The following is a 19,685-nucleotide window of genomic DNA, read 5'->3' as shown; positions in this document are numbered from 1 at the left end:
CTACCTGCTCAAGGCTTCATCCTTAAAAGACGTGTCCAGGTCTCCCAACGCCTGCTTTCAGTTTTCGATGCTTGGATCTCATCCTCAATCAGGAAAAATCGGTCCTGAAACCTTCTCACTACATCAGTTTCCTAGGTACATCAGTTTCCTAGGTATAACCCTGGCCACACGGTCAGCAAAGGTTTTCCCATCAGAGAGTGATAGTGTATCCTCCTGATTCCTCGCTCTCAACTACGAACGAGACCTCTACAAGAGGCGCTATCGAAGCAGTGGTTACAATCTACAGGGTCATCTTGCCACATAAAAGGGAATCCTCACATGGCCGGAGTCCTACAATGAGGAATATCCTCTCAAAAACTGTCTCAAGGCTTGTCACTCCTACTTCCGGCGGTTCCTCACGTCGTCACAAAATGCAGAAGGTAGTCTCCTATGGAGAAGACACTACATATCAATCTGCCTGAACTGCTGACGGTCTTCCTGGGCCTTTAAGCTTGCCTACCAAGAATAAGACGAACAATGGGCTCACCGATGCGTTCAGCAGGCAGAAACCATTGTAACAGGGAGCTGGACCAACAAATCATTGGCCACATCTTCTCCAGATAAAACACGCCGCAAATGGATCTAATTGCGACGTGAATGAAAGCCGAATGCCCACACTTCGGTAATTGGCTAGGGAATGCATCTCCAACCGCATGGCGCAATGTCTTTGCGTAGGCCTTTCCACCATTCCCGATGCTCCCATTGTCCTCAAGACAAGGTTGGTGGAGCCTTGTATTCTGATTTTAATAGACCCAATTGGGCCGAGGCGACATTGGTTCACAGAACTCCACCACCTATCCCTGTAGCCGCGATCCACCGGCGGCAGTATCTATCTCTGCTTACTATGATCGATAATGCAGTTCGACATCAGGGTCTGAAGTCTCTCTGGTTGGTCGCCTGACCCCTGAGTTCAGGGTTCCACAATCGGAATAATCCACAGGACTGTAGACATTCTTGCCAGAGCAAGTGCGGATAGCACATGAACATATTCCCGGAAAGGGAAGCGCTTTGTGTCTGCGGTGTCGACCGCGGAAATATGCTTTTCTCCACATCACTGGTGCAAATATTGCCTTATCTATCCATTACAGTACACTTAACAGTGCTATCTCGTTATAAAAGAATTCAAACGAGCCCATCGCTCTGGTCAAGCGGGTTGATTAAGCAAGTTCTGAAACGTTTATATAGATCTTTCCCGCCAGTAAGGATGTTGCCACCTCCTGGCATCTCAATGTGGTTTTTACCAAGCTCATGAAACATCCGTTCAACCAGTACACGGAGCTGACCCAAAGTATGTCTCGTGAAAAATCTCCACTAAGAGTCAGTGGGCTACAGGCGGTTTTCTATCCAGAAGAGTGAGCGAGCTCCAAGCTCTGTCCATTCAGGAACCATACATGCAGTTCAGGAATGCTAGCATGGTGCTGACACCGAACCCAAAATTCATTCCAAAGGTGCCTTCAGACTTTCATCTCAATGAGCCAATAATCCTTCAAACTTTCTTTGCGAACCCTTCAACCGCAGCAGGAAGGGCTCTACATTCTTTAGATCTCAAAGATGTCTCAGGTTCTACCTAGATAAGTCTAAGACTTTCAGAAACTCTTCACAACTGTTCGTGGCATACAGCAGACCAAGAATGGGCCTGTCCCTCACGAAACAAAGCATCTCAAGATGGATCTCATCAACGATTGCATTCTGCCATGACCAGGCCGGACGGCCTTTGACTGATCAGGTCACTGCACATTCCACCAGGGCGATGTCCACGTCAGCAGCACTCTTCGCGGGGGTGCCAATCTTGGACATTGGCAGAGCGGCGACCTGGAAGTCACCGCACACTTTCTCCAGCCACTACTGCCTGGATATCGAACTTCAGAAGGATATGGCAGTGGGTCAAGCGGTGCTTCGCCATCTCTTTCAGTGAGGTGAGCCTTCCTACGTCCCGCCATCCAGGTATGCACATTCCTTGCTCTTGTGATACTATATGTGATGATATATGCATTGTCTAACATGACTGCAGAACTGATTTACATCACAAATGTGCATATCTGATTGCTAACTATTCTGATTCAGGCATGTGAATCCATGAAAGACACCCCTAATACTGGATAAGAAATGCGTTACTTACCTGTAACAGCAGTTATCCAGTATTGGTGTCTTTCATGGATTCACATGCAACCCTCCCGCCTCCCCGGGAAGGACTCACATCCCTCTCTGACAACATTACGCCTACCTAGCTGGGTGCGTACGAAAATCTGAGGGACTGAGGCTCCTCCCAGGAAGGTTCTAGAGGGAGGTCGGAGCTGATTGGCTGACTAGGAGAGTATGGTCCTTTTTACATAAGGACTAAGAAAGGCTACTAAGGGGAGGCCCTTAGGCCTATTTTCTCTATGTATGTCTATAGGACATTACTTTTTTATGTACCGGAGGCTCCCGTCTCGACGACGGGGAATGATTCAGGCATGTGAATCCATGAAAGACACCAATACTGGATAACTGCTGTTACAGGTAAGTAACGCATTTCTTGAGCTGCCATGGTGGCAATCTTGTTGGAGCCCAGCCCAGTTGGTATGATGGATAACAGCTGATGTCGACTGGCCAAAGATTTTATTATTCAAAGGAGATGGTCTGGTATGTGTTGTAACTACAACTTGTTTTTTCATTAACAAATGATATAATTTCTTCTCAATTCCGATGGGCTAGACCATGCTATTATTCTTTGTATTCAGTGCCCTTAATCTTTGACGATTCTGTTTGGACAGCCCTGATGTAAAGACGTCTTTAATGTTAGGACCAGAACTAGAAATTGATTGCGAAGAACTGAGATTTAGGATTGACTCTGCATCCTCCAAAAAAGGCTTGCTCTGCTTCTTTGTTTGTTGTACATGAGTGGACTCACATTGCTGAGAAACTGTTGCTGGATTGCACGTTATCAGAACTAGGATCTGTATTGATGTGCATCTGGAGTAAGGGAGAGCAAGGTTGTGGATTTTTTTTGTTCTCCAGTCGGTTTGCCAAATGGGCCTTCTTTTCCTGCCTGTACATTCCTGGCAGCATGGATGAGTGCCTCTGAAGGCTTGCTATGCACATCAATCATGGTAATGACTATATTGGTTTGAGTGCCTGTGTTGTTTTTACTCTAGTAGCTATACGACTGATTAGGTGCCAAAATAGGCTTCATTGCTTTAAGAATGTTACTTATAGACATCAAGATGGCAGGGACCTTTTCCACTTTAGATGCGATTGCTGGCAGGGGCATTTTCCACTTTAGATGTGATTTCTTGGAACCAGTTCAAACATAATATTGGTTATGGAGGGGATACAGTTGCATGGGCTTTACTTATTAATGCATTCAGACCCTGGAGTTTTCCATCTATCCTTTTCACGTAAGAGCTCAAGGCCAGTGTGTCAGTTAACTGCTTTTCCATTATCAGGCTTTGTCTGGTGAAGGCTGAGATCATTCCATTTAGTGCTGCCGTAAGCTCGTACCAATTAGAAGAATGTTTTTTGTATCCAACGATCTGTTAATTTCCGTCTCATTTCAAGAATGATCAATCCATGGCTCTTTAGTGCGTAAATCTGTGTAGTATTCTCAGTTGTATTTACCTCTGCTTATTGTTAAGTGTCTTATTGGAGTTCTAGATCCCTGGTGTTCTATGTGGACTAGCTGACTTCATGAATGTTCCACAAGCGACAGTTGACTAGAGATCTGACTGGGACTGTATCCGTGTCTCTGCTTGGGTGTTCAGCTGAAGATTGAATAAACATGAACTAAACTCAGCCGTTTCCTGTCTTCGTTACCACATCTTTTTGGCGACGATGCTGAACAACCCACAAGAACCCACAAACTTATCATAAGAAATTCGGAAATGAACAACTCTACACTCGTCGATACAACTTTGAGAACAAGCAGCTTGGTGTGAAAAATCGGCTTTTAAAGTTGTGTCAGCAAAGCTGTGAACGGACATATAAACACGAAAGTCACATCGGGTGTCAAACGGAAAATTCTCAGCGCTTGAAGAAGCAAAGACTCTCCCACACTAGCGGTAAGCCGCGCATGCTGTTGGGGTTTGATTTAACTTACCTCTATTTTTTTTTTACGAGTTGTGAGCGGAGCACGGGGAATTATCTTTGCACAATCATCGGTGCATCCAGTCATCGGCGCTGGAACGCATAGCTCAGACATGCGTTCCAGCAACTGAAAAAAACCGCGAAAAGCGTGCGTGTGACGTTTTTCCTCAGCACGCCTACGTTTGTGAACCCAAGCACGTCTGCGTTCCACCCTTGAAACGCACAAAAGGAAAGCTAAAGATACGTCATAAAGGGTTCCTTCCACACGAAGAGAACGTTAAGGAGCGCATTGAAACGTCACAAAGGCCTTGTGGTCGTCATACATATTTTCCTCTGAATGGAAAGAACATTTACTGTGTAATGTCATAAGAGACATCTATTTCCACACTTCCAAGTACTTTTTCAACACTTATTTTCTATTTAGCCATTTTTCAAGCTTAAGACTAGGGAAATACTGCCACCTAGTGGACACTCATTGGAATACTTTTGTCTGCTATTTTAATGGATGGTATATGTTAATATGTACACTTCATGATTGGATTTTATTTTTCTTTATTTTTTTTTGTTTCAATTTTTCTCTTAAAAAAAATAATCTTATTTTACTTAAGTTTTTGGCATTATGGTAATGCAAGCGGTTTCACCTCCTGCACCATTTTTGGAAACGCCAGGAGACCCACCAATAAAGTGGCGGAAGTGGTTTGATGGTTTCGAAACGTACATTGGCGCAATTGGTGCCATGAGATTTCGTGCTGAACGCAAGAAGTACATTTTATTACATTCACTAGGTTTTGAGGGAAGAGAGATATTTAAACACCTTCCAGATCCTGTGCTTACTGAAGGTGAGGTACTTGATGAATATCGGGAAACGATAAAAAAACTACAAACAAGATTTGATGTTCAGCCTAGTCTTGTGGTGCTTCGACATAAGTTTTTTCTTCGCACACAGAACACTGGAGAGGATGTGGACAATTTTATAACGGCTTTGAGGAGTCTCGCTTCAGACTGTCAATTTGAAAATTTTGCGGACCAGCTTGTCCGAGATCAATTCATTACTAAATGTATGGATAAATCCATTAAACAAAAACTATTGACGTTGGGCAACCCTACTCTAGAAGAAACGATAAGGGTATCAAAAAGTATAGAAACATCACAGATCTCTGTAAAAGAATTGGAAGAAAAGAAAAATGAGACGATTACGACAGTTAAAGTAAAAGAAACTAGAGGTACATACAACAGAGCACCTGAGGGACAACAGTCATATGACAAACAGATCTCATTTTTCTCGAGAACAAATATTTGTTTTAGATGTGGTTACAAACCACATGGTCCAAATGGGAAATGTCCTGCAAAATTTGTAACATGCAAAAACTGTAACAGGATAGGGCATTTTGCCAAGGTCTGTCAAACAGGTAAAAACAAATTCATCCAAAAATCTACTCCTGTAAAATGTGTGGTTGATGAGGATACATTACGGGGTGAGGAGGAATTTGTGACTACAAATCTGAGCAATATGGTTGTAGTTGTCAAAGATGATGGTGTTATTACTGGTGATCCAGACTTGTGCGTTGATCCTTATGATAATATACAAGTTGGTGATCGTGTACTTAATCTGTTGGTGAATTCTGGTGCACGTATTACCATGATCACTCTTGATCTCTATCATGCCACATGGCCTAATAGGGTCCTCCTTTCCCCAGATCGTAAACCAGTTTCATATGAGGGACGTGAAATAAGTCTTTCTGGTTACATAGAAGAAATTTGGGAGTTTATGGGTAGGAAAATATTTGGGAAGATTTATATGGCACATAATGGGTTGAACATCTTAGGGTGGTTTCACCAAGGATTGTTTGGAATGGTACTCAGACCGGGCACAAAAAAAACCAAGTAGTTGCAGTAAGAGACAGTCCTGAATTGGAAAACTTAATCAATGATTACCCACATGTGTTCTCTGGGGAGTTGGGAGGAATAAATTATTTCCAACATAAAATTATTTTAAAGCAGGATGCCTGTCCAGTGAAGCACAAACTCAAACGTTCCTTTTAGTATTAGGCAAGATCTAGAAAAGGAACTTGAAATGTTGCGTGATAAGGGTATCATTGAACCAGTGGAGTCGTCCTTGTGGTTGTCTCCATTGGTTGTTGCTAGGAAACAGAACGGTGTGCTTAGTGTCTGCGTGGACCTTCGTTGTCTCAATAAAGAGATATGGGTCGATTCATTTCCCCTACCCAACATAAATGAGTTGTTGTCCAGTTTGAAAGATGCTAAAGTGTTTTCTAAATTAGAATTGGCATCTGCGTATCACCAAATTGAGTTAACACCTGAATCCAGATCTCTCACCGCTTTTGTATCTCCATCTGGCACCTTCCAGTATGTGCGTATGCCGTTTGGACTCGCCTCTGCGGCATCCGTTTTCCAACGAGTAATGATGAACATGTTGAAGGGCATTGATGGTCTGTCTATTTTCCAAGACGATGTACTTATACATGCCCCTGACAGAAGCTCTCATGACGTCATACTTAAATAAGTTCTATCTAGGTTCCAAAACATGGGGGTTGTGTTGCGTAGAGACAAGTGTGTATTTGCAACAAATGAAGTTGACTATTTAGGACACTTAGTCAACCAAAAAGGGATTCTTCGAAAACCAGTTTGGTGGAATCTATTGTCAAAGCTAAAGCTCCTTCAGATAAGAGTAGTTTGAAATCGTTTTTAGGATTATGTGAATTCTACTCGAGGTTTATACAAGATTTTGCAACCAGACTCAGACCACTAACACGAATGTTGATGAGAGGTATTGCATTTGATTGGAACAAGGAATGTCAAGACGTCTTTGAGTGGGTGAAACTGCAACTTAGCTCTCCTTCTATTTTAAAACATTTTGATGCCTCACTAATGTGCACTCTTACAGTAGACGCAAGTAATGTTGGGTTGGGGGCTGTTCTCTGCCAAAATAAAGATGGACAGTTAAACACAATAGGTTTTGCCTCAGGAGTCTTGTCATCTACTGAGATGAAATATTCAGTCATCGAAAAAGAATTGCTGGCTTGCTGGTGGGCTATAATGAAGTTTTGACATTTTCTTTGGGGAAGGAAATTGTCTTAAAACTGATCATAAGCTTTTGGTTTTTATCCTTAGTGGGAAAAATGTGAGGGGGTTTACGCCCAGAATTGCACGGTTATCTTCAAAGTTGCTACAATTTGATTTTGTTGCTGAATACATTCCAAAGCGATACAAAAGGGGATGATGGACGGAGCGTTTGAGCAAATCAAACACTCACCCCTAGTCAACTGATCTGGGTTTAATCCATCACCATTCTTTAGCTCACTCGGCCACCCCAGTTCAGACATGGCTATATGCAAATAAGTCTGACCCTGTGGCTCATGGGAACAGTCCAGCCCGAACTGCCAAGCCATGTCTTCCCTGGACCGGAAACAAGCATCCTGGGACCGGTTTCGGATTCATAATCCTCATCAGCCAGGCTATCTTGAATCCAGTGGCCAAGTGAGCAAGGGACTCACGTCTAAGCATACCCTGCCACACTTAGGGCGAACAAAGCGATACAAAAGGGGATGATGGACGGAGCGTTTGAGCAAATCAAACACTCACCCCCAGTCAACTGATCTGGGTTTAATCCATCACCATTCTTTAGCTCACTCGGCCACCCCAGCTCAGACATGGCTATATGCAAATCAGTCTGACCCTGTGCCTCATGGGAACAGTCCAGCCCGAACTGCCAAGCCATGTCTTCCTTGGACCGGAAACAAGCATCCTGGGACCGGTTTCGGATTCATAATCCTCATCAGCCAGGCTATCTTGAATCCAGTGGCCAAGTGAGCAAGGGACTCACGTCTGAGCATCCCCTGCCACACTTAGGGCGAACAAAGCGATACAAAAGGGGATGATGGACGGAGCGTTTGAGCAAATCAGTCTGACCCTGTGCCTCATGGGAACAGTCCAGCCCGAACTGCCAAGCCATGTCTTCCCTGGACTGGAAACAAGCATCCATTCCAGGCAGCAAAAATGGGTGTGCTGACTTTCTTTCTCGTTCTTCGGATGTGATTGATAAGTGTACTGATATGGATGAAGAAGATAAGGATGAATATCTCGTAACCGCCATAGATCTTCCCCAGTTGTGTGCTGTCTGAAAATGAGTGGCAGCAAGCTTTACTTGTCGATGCGTCCTTGCAGAAAGTTATTTCTTTTATCAAAAATGGTTGGCCTAAGGAAAGAAATCTTGACTTTGAATTCAAGACTTTTCTTCAGGTAGCGGATGAGCTTACGATTGAGAGTGGATTAGTGTTAAGAAGTGATAAGTTGGTCCCTCCACTTGCTTTAAGAGAGAGGTTAATAAAATGTGCACATGAAGGACATTTAGGGGCCACTTTAACAAAAAGAAGGGTGCGCCTCACATTTTGGTGGCCTAATATGGACAAAGAGATTGATGATTTTGTAAAGTATTGTGTTATCTGCTCAAGTTGTGATAAAATTGTAAAGGTGCGTACTCCACCTTTTGTCACCCATAGAATTGCCCCTCCTGCTCCTTAGATTAAGATAGGTTTGGACATTGTTGGGCCCTTTCATGCACTTGATTCTTCCTCTAAATTTGCCTTGGTCCTTATGGATTATTATTCTAAATGGCCAGAAATAAAATTTGTAAGAGAGGTGAGTTCAAAAACTGTGGTTGATATCCTGTGTCATGTGTTTTTAAAGGAAGGGTTCCCAGAGTTTTTGGTCACCGACATTGGGACACAATTTGTTTCCTCTGAGCTTGAGGATTATTTGAACAAATGCAGTATTAAACATTTGAAAAGTTCTTTGTATCATCCGCAAACAAATGGTCTTGTTGAGCGGATGAACAGGGTCTTGGGGGAATGTATTCAATGGGCTCTCAAGAATAAATGTGTAGTTAGCAGTTCTGTTAGGAGCATGCTTTGGTTCTATCGGACTACACCCCATTCTACCACGGGTGTTTCACCCTTTGAATTGTTGCGTGGACGAAGAGCTTCCACTTTGTCTTGTCCTGGGTGGATGAGTAAATGGATAAAAGGGAAACAGTGGAATGAGGAAGATGTTAGATCTCAAGTAGAATCTGTGCAGAGTAAACAAAAAATATATTTTGATAAAAGCAAAAATGTTAAAGTTGTTGATATACGTCCTGGAGATTTTGTTTCTATCAAGAAACCCACACATGTTAAAAAGGGTCATTCAAAATTCAGTTCTCCTGTTGAAGTGAGTGAGGTTAGAGGAAACGCTGTGAAACTCATTAATGGGCATTGGTGGAATAAGAATCGCCTAGTGAAAAGTTCTTTGTCTGACAATCTATGCAACAGTTCAGTTGGTGAAGGTGGTGAAGATTGTACGGGACAATTGGTCTTAAGGCGCAGTTCACGTGTAAAACAAATTCCTTATAGATATAGAGTCTAATGTTGATTTAGAGTATAATGTTTTTTAATCAATGTTTTTTTCCTGTGCCTTTTCTCTTCTCCTCAATATTTCTTTTTTTCTTCTTTTCTTTTAGCTTTTTCCCTCCTCCTCAATATTCCCTTTTCTTCTTTTCTTTCCCCTTACGTTTTGTTCTTTTTCTTTCTAAAAGGAAAACCTATGTAGTATTCTCAGTTGTATTTACCTCTGCTTATTGTTAAGTGTCTTATTGGAGTTCTAGATCCCTGGTGTTCTATGTGGACTAGCTGACTTCATGAATGTTCCACAAGCGACAGTTGACTAGAGGTCTGACTGGGACTGTATCCGTGTCTCTGCTTGGGTGTTCAGCTGAAGATTGAATAAACATGACCTAAACTCAGCTGTTTCCTGTCTTCGTTACCACAATCTGTAAACTCTGTTTCTCTGACATAGTAGGTTCTCCTTGCCTCAGGCTCTGAGGCTCCGCCGATTTTGCTAGATGGGTTTGAGTATCCTGGACTTAGGAAGGCGTCCGTTGTTAGTGGTTGTTAGTCAGTGTGGTTGTTAGATGGCAGAAAGAGCGGCTGTGATGACACAGAGCGAGAATACGCGGTTGACCTGATGAGAAGCGGAGTACAGTCAGAGTAGTGTTGCTGTGCTGACGCATTGTGAGGTATTTTTGTCTTAATTCTTCGACATAAGGTGAGCTGCCTGTTTGGTGGGAGACCATCTTTTATGTGCTTCCTTTCCCATCTCTAAAGCCTGATCTTTCTCATTTTGACATCATTGCTTTATAGTGGTGGTAAAATTGTGAAGCTCTGTATTGTGAATAATTTGTAGTTCTGAAGTGAGGATAACGCAGAGTTTTCCCAAGGAATTCCATGAAGAGGGCAATAGATCCCCTGATGGGAGCGGTATGCCGAAGAGTGTTGAAATGTGGTGCCTTTGTTGAGTTTAAGATAATGTTGTGTCTTGCTTCCACCACATAGTTTGTTTTTTGGCGCTCTGCCCTGTATTTACCATAAGCTACTAAAGGGGCAGTCAACTGGGCTCATTAGGCAGATAGGAGTGCTGGCTGCAATTGTGAGTTCCTCAAAAGCACCATGTGTGGAGCCCATATGAATGCCCGTATGGATGTGTGTGGTTGCTTTCACCCTCCTCACTTACCTCTTCCAGGGGTGTTTGATGCACACCCTCTGAGCCCACTTGCCTGAGGGAAAAGCTGTGTGTAATTGTCTTGTCTTGGATGACTGGCTGGAGAAAGTCAGCGAAGGCGGCAACAAATCTCTTTTAATATACGGGGGCCAAAAGTGCAAGGGGACCGCAATCAGTAAGGAACGCAAGGGGAGGCAGTTGGGGGAGGTAGGAGAGTGTGTTCACATTCCCGAGCTCAGTGAGTTTCAATCGAGAGGCGGTGGGCAAGTGGGCACCAGAGCGAGCACAAGCGGTGCCGGCCTAACACTGACCTGCCTCCGTGCAGCACAAGGGGCCCGCGGCTTATTGCTGTCACCGAAGCACTACCGCCACCCGTAGTGGTCAGAGAATCCTTTCCCTCCCCGTCTCCAGCACCACGTCTTCGTATCGGTATCTGACCCTGCCTGGGTGCTAGGCGCTGGAACCTTAGAAGCCGCTGTCGCTGCTCAAGATCCAGATTAGCCAAATCAGAGTCGCGGCCCGCACGTAGGAGCAGGGTTTTGCAAGGGCTCGTAGGAGGAGGACAGAGCAACAGAGCATGTTGGACTACCTCACTAGGTAAGTAAGTATAATATTGTTTTTACAACTTGTTGGAAAACGAGGCAGCATCTGTGAGGTCTGCACAAATAACATGACTACATTTGTCCTTCACTGGGAACCAAACACCCAATTGTAGCGCCTGACTCTCAGAGGGTAACGTTGCAGAGCAGTCTGAGGCTTACTCAAGGGAGGTGGTGTCGGCTAGTAATCGCCATTTGCAAGTGCGCAGAAATAACACTCAATAATTGATTGTCCAGTCTGTACTTTGCTTTATAAAAGTAAGAGTACATTTATTAAACACACACACTACTCAATACTAAGCACCAATTTACAAATATACATAAGCTGTTGGAATTACTTTGTGACATTGCATAACATCTCCACCCCTCCCGCAAGGGGGGGGTGGGATCTAGTACCACCACTCCCATGTATGCACATCATCTTGCCCCCAATGCAGTTAGTGGATCTTAACCTGGAGCAAGGGCCCTGCGCATTGGCACCATTCCAGTAGCGACCCACCCCAGTACTTCAACCAGTATTTAAAATAGGTAACCCTGACACACACAACCCTGACCGAGCATTTCCTACTGACCATAAGGTATGCACCTCTATATCTTTAGGGCTAACAGTCTGGGTTCTTCACCTAAGCGAAGCAGCAAGAATACATGTTTAAGCATCCCTTTAGAGTGACAGTACTCATAACATTTCGATATCATTAGAATGCATTGCAATTACAACCCCTAAAGGCATCACAGATAAAATCACAGGTTTAAGTAAATACAGTCAGACACCCTAGCAGGAATGTCTAGCCACTTAAATCCACTTTGCTTATGACTCCACCTTCACCATGTACTTCACATTAGACACATGACCTTCAGTCCCTCTATAAAGAATAACATGAGTAAAAGCATTTGTGGTGCAATTACACCTCTTCACCTCCAGGGATGCCTTCTTCCAGATATCCACCACTTCAGCCCTTCACTCCATTAAGCACTTTTCAATTCACCCTCAGCTTAAGAACAAAAGTTCCAGCCCAGAAGGTGATCAATGCAGGCTGAGCCTTTGAGGGGTTGTTCTTTCCAATCCCTAAGACACTTATGGTGAGCCTTTTCTCTTTGTGCAGTGGGGAGACTGCGCTTCTCCAGCAGCTCCCCCAGCACCTGCACCTTCATGTGGTGGTGACCCCGTCCTCCTGGTGCCACCACAAGCAAAGAAGACGCTGTTTTGATCTGGCCTGCAAGGCATTATGGGTAGGCTGTGCTCCTATTTGTGAATATTATAGCAGCAGCTCTCCCGCTGAGACGGGGAGAGCCTCGATCTGTGCCTCCGGCCACTTTGGCTGCCTGTTGGAGGGCCCTATCCCACCCGGACCCTCAGGTGAGTAAGACGGCTCGGGGAGCCCACCCCCGGCCGCTTATGCAGTCTTCTGGGCCCGGTCCCAACCGGGCCCCAGGCACCGCTTCTCCTCCTCCTCCTCCTCCTCCTCCTCCTTCGCCCTCCGCAACCTTGGCACTTGGCTGGCTCCCGCACGGACGGCACTCTTGTGTGCAGCCCCGGGAGCCAGAGCTGCTCTTCGAGTCCGCCCGCTCCGGCGGGCAGATGCGGTGGCTGCCGCCGGACTGGCAAGTCTTCGGGGGAGTGCGATGGCACTCCCCCCGCCTCCCTCCAGCCTCTGGGCCCGGGGATGGGGTCCCGGGCCCCCTCCATTACTTCGAGGCCCAAAGATGGGGTCCCAGGCCCCCGGACATATTCGGGGGGAGGGGGGCGCGACGGTGCTCCCCCGCATCCTGGCACCTCGGGGGATGGGGTCCTGGGCCCCTCCTCATCTCAATGAAGTTCTGCGACGGCGCGCCCCATCGCCATTTTCGTCGGGGGGCCAGGGTGAGCTCCTGGCACCCTGTGGGGCATTGTCACGGGGAGCGCGACGGCCCTCCCCGGCCATCCTCCTCGCGGGGGGGGCGCGACGGTGGGGGCCAGGGTGGGCTTCTGGCCCCCATGCAGGGCACCTTCACGAGGAGCGCAACGGCGCTCCCCAGCTTAACTTCTCCTTGGGGCAGCCCCGGGACCTGACCCACCCCGGGGTCATCTCAAAGACCGGCGGCAAAGCCCTACGCGCTTCATCGTCGGGCTTTAGGGGTCAAAGGTCGCCTACCTTCCGGGGGCCATATCTCAGCCCCTGGGGGTCCCATTTTCGGCTCTTCTTGCTCCTGGTGGCATCCCCCAGCCACTGGGAACACTCTGCTTCGCCCTCCGGGTCTCCAAGAGCGGGCATTCTGCAGGGAGCGGTCTTCACTGGCTCCATGCGCCTCTCTTCTCCCTGCGCAGAGGCCCCTGCTTCTGCGCACCGGTCCTGGGATCTTCTTCTGACGCTGTTAGGGCCCTGGGTGACAGTCAGGGGGTACCTCCTTCCAACTGCCCATTGCCAGGCTCCAGCACCTTTCGCCTACGCAGACCACACCCCAGAGAGAGCTTCTCTTCCTGTGCAAGTACTTTTTAAAAGTTGAGTAGGGGGCTGGCAGGAAGTCTCTATGTGTCCTATCAAACAGCGACACATCACTTCCCTGCCCCTGCTCCCTCCTTCTTGTCCAGCCTCTGGGTTGTTCAAACATGGCGTCGTCCAGTGTCTCTGGCCACGTGGCCTCTGAAACCCAACTCCTACTCCCTTCACTGCATTTACTGTAGTTCTGCTGGGTGCCTGGCACCCAGCGACAGCGGTTGATGGATTGGCTTGGAACTCCACCTATCTCCCTTCCTTGGAGGGCAGATCTTCGCTCAGAGAAGAAAGCGCATTAATCTAACCTGCCAGGGCCAGACCCCAGCCAGGGACTCGGAGAAATATGACATTTCTTGACGACCCAAAAGCAGTACAAATTTGACTTTGGACTGTGCAGAATACTTATTTTCACCTACACTACAATGGACTTTAGTGCGTGTCTGAAATCTGTAGGCCTTGTGGAAGTCATTCTAGCCATGGACCCCACATCCCCATAGGGGAATAAGGAAGTGAAAACACAGTAAAACACACTGACTTGCCCTGGCATGTTTCTTTCCAGTGTATAAAACCTATTCCATGTCGCCACCCAATTCTGCATAAGTCCTGCCACACCCTTCAGTTTGTACCTGCTCCTAGACTATGCACGCTAGGAATCTCCCCTGTGCAGCCCCTACGCGTGTGCACACGCATGTACACATGTAACCAGCCCGATGCCCTATACTCCAGCTGCTGCACAGCGGCCTAGTCAAGCCAGGGGGACACCAGTAAAATCTCCATGCAGTCTCCTTCATTATGAGTTCACTGTGGATGAGTTCCAGATTATGAGGCTCCCTGACAGTAAAAGTTCAACAATTAGGTGCTCAAAAAAGCGAAAAATCCGGGCGGACCCTAGTGTCAGAACCACCTTCTAACACAACTATATTGTCTCCATCCTTTATTAGTATTATCATTACAACTATTTAATTTTAACTATTTATTAATTTGGTACCTTTTTTAATATCTGGAAATGTAATACAATACAACTGCTTATTAATTGAGATGGGTCTGAGTCCACCATAAGGAACAGGAAACAAACATATAAAGTAATACACAGTTTCAATAATGTAAACCCCCTGATAGCTATGGCACAGAGCAGATACAAATGTGTACAGTATTTAGTGGTAACAAGAGAGTGTCAAAACCTAGAGTACTAACAATCCCACAAGCAGTTTCTAAAAATAGAAATTTTTAAAGAACAAAAATATACTTGTACAATAAAAATCCAGACACAGGAACCAAAGATTTAAGGGCAAAAGTGCTCAGAGAAGTAGAGACCAATCAGTAGTCACTGTTGACTGGGACCTGCTCGTGGTTTCAGACTGACCACTATGGAGCATGGATGAGAGACATTACATGGGCCATCCCAGTCAAAGATTTTACCATCTGACGTAAACTCTGAAATCCTCTAGTGGTGCAAGGTTGCAGGCTGTATCAGACATAGCTGTTGGACCTCAGTCCCACTGGAGCAGTTGGTTTCGGCAATAAAAGCTCTTATTGGTAGAAAATCAAATTTTGGAGTCACCAAAGTCCTTGCATCAAGCAAATACTTTTCGCACCTTTGCCTGGTCAAGATTACGACCTTCAGACTTTAGCCTTTTTCTTTTAATGGAGCTTGAAATCCTCCAGTAGGGCAAGCTTGTGGCTGTATCCGATGAAGTCTGTTCAAGAACAGAAGTCCAAAAGTGTGCCCTTTTCAGACTTTCTGGAGCACTTCCTTTTTGGTCATGTCTAAGCCTACCAGGACCTCATTGTCGGCACTTGGGGGCCAGGACTCACTCCAGCAGACGCCGTCTGGGCACTTCAGGAAAAAAGGCCTATTATAGCTTGTTGTGTCCCTCTAGCCACACAACCCTTAGAGTCCACTACTTAGTCATGGGTACAAGTGGGAGCAGGTCCAGCCCTTCATGTCTCCACAGACCGCTCCTATGAGCAAGTCTAGTTGTCTGTTCATCCACAACTTCAGAGGGTGTTCTCTTAAGGAGTGGGTGAGGTGCCACCTTTAATAGGATTCACTATCAAGTGGGTGGGGGTGTCTCATGGACACTCCCTAACCAATGAGGAAAAAGTTCACAAGTTCAAATATTCCTACTTTTACAGTACATCCTGTTTGCCCTACTGCAAAACGTTCGCACTGTTGTACAATTCTAATTAAAATCCAAGATGGTGCAACCTTTCTGCCCTTGGAGGTGGCTGGGGTGCCAGCTGGGCTGTGTTTAGGGAAATGAGCAGCCTCCCTTCTTCCTAAGCTACACCAAATTGGTTTTGTGACCTGCTCGCCTTTCAGCTGAACTGGTGTCAAGCTGGCTCCACAGAGCTCAGGAAACAAAAGGCCTCTCTTCTCTAGAACTGCCTTTACTCTTAACTATGAACGGGCAGGCCGTATCTTGATCCCTTTCAGGTTAATGAATTTCCTGAACTCTCCCCAACTTCCCTTCCTGAGCTCATGTGTCACACACCTCACACCCAGGTATTCCTGTCAAATTCCTTAGCCATGATTTCTGCTCTGGGAGGAGTTTACACTTGAACAAGGGGAAGCACCTGCAGGGCCATCTACCAACAAGATAATGCTAATTAACCTGTTACAGGTTCAGACAGATGAAGCTTAACTTTATAAAAGCCACTTTTCCTAAATACCTATTAAAAATCCAACTTCACCACTAATGTGGATTTTTAATAAACATTAAAAATAGTGTGCAAATTATTCTAGTAGCTTGTTTCAAACCAGAAATAGCAGAGTTATGATTTTATTCTGAACTTGAGTTTTACACATGGGACAGTTAAAGTACTTCACAATGAAACTAGCTTATGGAGGACTTGTCACTACAAATACATGCAACATTAAATTCCTGTTTAAATACTAAGCACCCTGCCTTGTGGGCTATGAGGCCCACTTCGGGGTGACCTGTTTAATGTTTCAAAGTAGGCTTTCTTGTGAAAAAGGTTTATTTATAGCTGTAAGGCTAAGCAAGGCTAAGCCTACACAGGTAAGCCTGAAGCCATATTTCCTAGATCAGCCAAGTGCATGGGACAATATGTGTTAAAGTCCACGGGGGACACTTAAATTTTACAGTCCAATTGTTTATTTCCTGCACCATATTCGATGGCTATACTTGGAAGTTAAGTATAGCAATTAGAAATTAGCCAATTTTACCATGTTTTAGGGGTCAGAGTACATAAACGGGGGACTGGACAGCAGTGCCCCAGTTAACAGATCAAAAACCAGCAGCATCAGTCCACAAACATTGTGACGGTAACTACGCAAAAAGAGGCACTTTACCACAGAAGTAATTAAATATGTGTTATACATGTAGGAACTGGGTTCGCCAGGTCCCCGGGGGGTAGCATGGACCGAGCAGGCAGGCACCCGAAGCTTAGGTGTTAAGTGACTATAGAACACGCACATCAACTGAGACAATAAGTGCACGCAAAGACTGAGTCCACACCAGAATGCGTGTTTCAAATAAATAAGTTTTATCTGGGTTCAAAATCAGGTCAGTCAAAAATCACCGCAGCATTAACTCATTGCTTTCCCTTAAAAACACATGCTTTCCATTTCTTGGCCATGAATACTTAAATAAATAAATATTAAATATTAAATAACGGTAGGCCTGGTAACAGCCTTGCTCCTAGTCATTACTCAGCAACAGTCACTTCGTCGCTGCAGGAATCGGCGTGTCAATGAATGGGGGGGTAAACATTTCCTAGCTGCAAAGATAAGCCAGTTATCAGCAAATGTAGTGCATCTCACAAGGCTGGAATAAAGCAGTTCAATAATTAGAAATAAGCGTTTCTTTTAGGTAAACTCCAACAGTTCATTGGATGGACAACAGGCACTAATAACCTTTCCTGCCGGCAAAATTAGCGTTTCTTCTGGTCAGAATAGGCAGGACATTACTCTCAGGAGCTAAGCATGACAATTCCAATAACAATCAGGCCACTATAACAGAATAACCTTTCCCCTACTAAGGGGTTAACTTTTCCCTAGGGATAGTCACAAAAGCCCCCTGGAGGGCTCCTCAAACGACACAGGGCTCCTGCCCAGTCCACAGTACTTATCGGGGCCAACGGGGCCCGACTGCAGTCTCCCACGGGCAGGGCGGTCTTGGAGCTTTCCCGGGGGTATACCTTTCTTCTTCGGCCCCTTCTCGTGCCCTTGCGGAGGTTCAGCACGCTGGGGTTGATACCCGGAGGCGCGCTCTCACTACTGCGCTCTCCGGTGAATTCGGGGACAGGCGGGGGCTCCGGTACTCTTCGCGAGCCCCCGGCGCAGGTGTCAGAGCCGGTCCCGGTCCTCCCTCAGTGCTTGCAGGGACTGGGAACCAATGGGCGGCCCAGGCGCCCATCGACCGCCAATACCAGAGCGGCTCGCGGGGCACAGCACAGGGAGTCCATCAGCACACGGCGGGGTGGAATCAACACGGGCGCCCCGTCACGTGATGCCAGATCCAGGCTTCAGGCCTAGCGAGGCCTACTGCGGCCTGACCAGATTTCACGGCGGCCCTCTCCTGGCCCGGGGGCCGCCGAGGGGATGCAGAAGGCGGCGTTGGCGTCTCGGGGAACGCGCCGGGCCGCGGCAATGTCGGTGAGGCTCAGGGGGCCCCTGGGCTGAAGCAGTAAGTTCAGGGGCGCACTCGGTGGAAAGCGCGAAAAGAGGGGGGGGCACAGCTGAGAAGCGCCTTGTAGCTAAAGTGCTTGGTCCTCGTAGCGCTTTGGGGGCAATTCACGATCGCGCCTCGGGCAGCTCTCTTTGGGCCCACAGAGGGTCTCCACGCAGTAGCGCATTCTCAGGGGGCACAGCGCTTGCCAGTCAACAGTTCACAGCGCTCCTCAGGGGGACTGTAGGAAAGCGCTGGATAGGGGAATCAGACAGAGTTGCAGGTCAGATAGCCCAGGACAGGCCACACGACAGTGGCAAAACAGCAGAGGTGACCCAGGTGAAGTCAGGGAGCGCAGGGGGTGACACAGCGCCAATACCTGGTTGATTCCCCACCAGTCCTGTGGGCAGTCAGAAGGTCTTCTTGGCGCTAGCTGGTTCCTACGCCCTTGTTAGAAGTTACTTGAAGAGAGGGGGGGGGGGTTTGAGTTGAAGGCTTGTCAAGTTTCCTCAGCAGATCACTTCAGGTGGTCCCTGGGTTCCCCTCCCGCTGGGCCAGATCTGTGGGCTAGTTCAGTGTTCCTCACACAGCTTGGTGGGCAGCGCCTAAACCCTGTCATCCCCAGTGGCATAGGTTCCTGACTAGGCCCTACCACCCAAGTCTCCTGCGTGGGGTCCCCCAGGTCAGTGATGCCCCAACTGACTAGAAAGTTTCCCTCCCTTTCCTTTTATAGCGTCAGTTGGCAGTTGGCAGTGGCAGTTGGTGTCCACTCCCCTATTCTGGAAGGTTCCAGGAGCTTCCTCACTCTAGCTATGGGCAGGCTGGCAGGCTGGTACTGCAACAATGTTTAAGGGTTCCAGCCAGCTCCTGGCTACTAGAGTGCGCCTATAACGACCACGCTGCAGTAGCAGGGGTCAGTGGCACCCATGTTGGGGGAAGATAGCACCTGCACCTTAGCATTGATAGGTCTCTGGGCACCTTCCCATTGCTTAAGGCCAACAAAAAGTAGGTGGGAAAATGAGGCAAAAGCGAAACAAAATGGGGAAGACCACCCTAAGGCTGACAGGTCTAACAATACAACTGGTGAAATCCAGGTTTTTTTTCTTCTTTGTTTGTGTATAAACGTTACTTTGTAAAATCATTTCAACACCTAACTATAATGTCACTTTAATCTTTATTTTTTTTCAACGAAAATAGATTATGCAAAGTTTATTTTAATTTTAAATTTGTAAAAACTGTTGCCCCTTTCTTTATTGCTCTTTTTTTGTACTTGAAGCGTAGAGCGCCTATTTTCTTTCTTTCTGTCCATCTAGCGTTCAATTAAT

At 46.5% G+C, this 19,685-nt stretch overlaps 1 protein-coding gene across 2 annotated transcripts in view; it reads left to right on the top strand.

Moving 5' to 3' along the window:
* KICS2 (KICSTOR subunit 2) overlaps positions 1-19,685 on the top strand; it is a 149,117-nt gene that overhangs the window by 107,070 nt on the left and 22,362 nt on the right. The gene's annotated exons all lie outside the window — the stretch shown is intronic.

This window comes from Lissotriton helveticus, chromosome 1_1 (genome assembly GCF_964261635.1).
Source record: "Lissotriton helveticus chromosome 1_1, aLisHel1.1, whole genome shotgun sequence".
In the NCBI taxonomy this organism is placed as follows: domain Eukaryota; kingdom Metazoa; phylum Chordata; class Amphibia; order Caudata; family Salamandridae; genus Lissotriton; species Lissotriton helveticus.
This window is presented reverse-complemented; position numbering and strand designations above follow the sequence as displayed.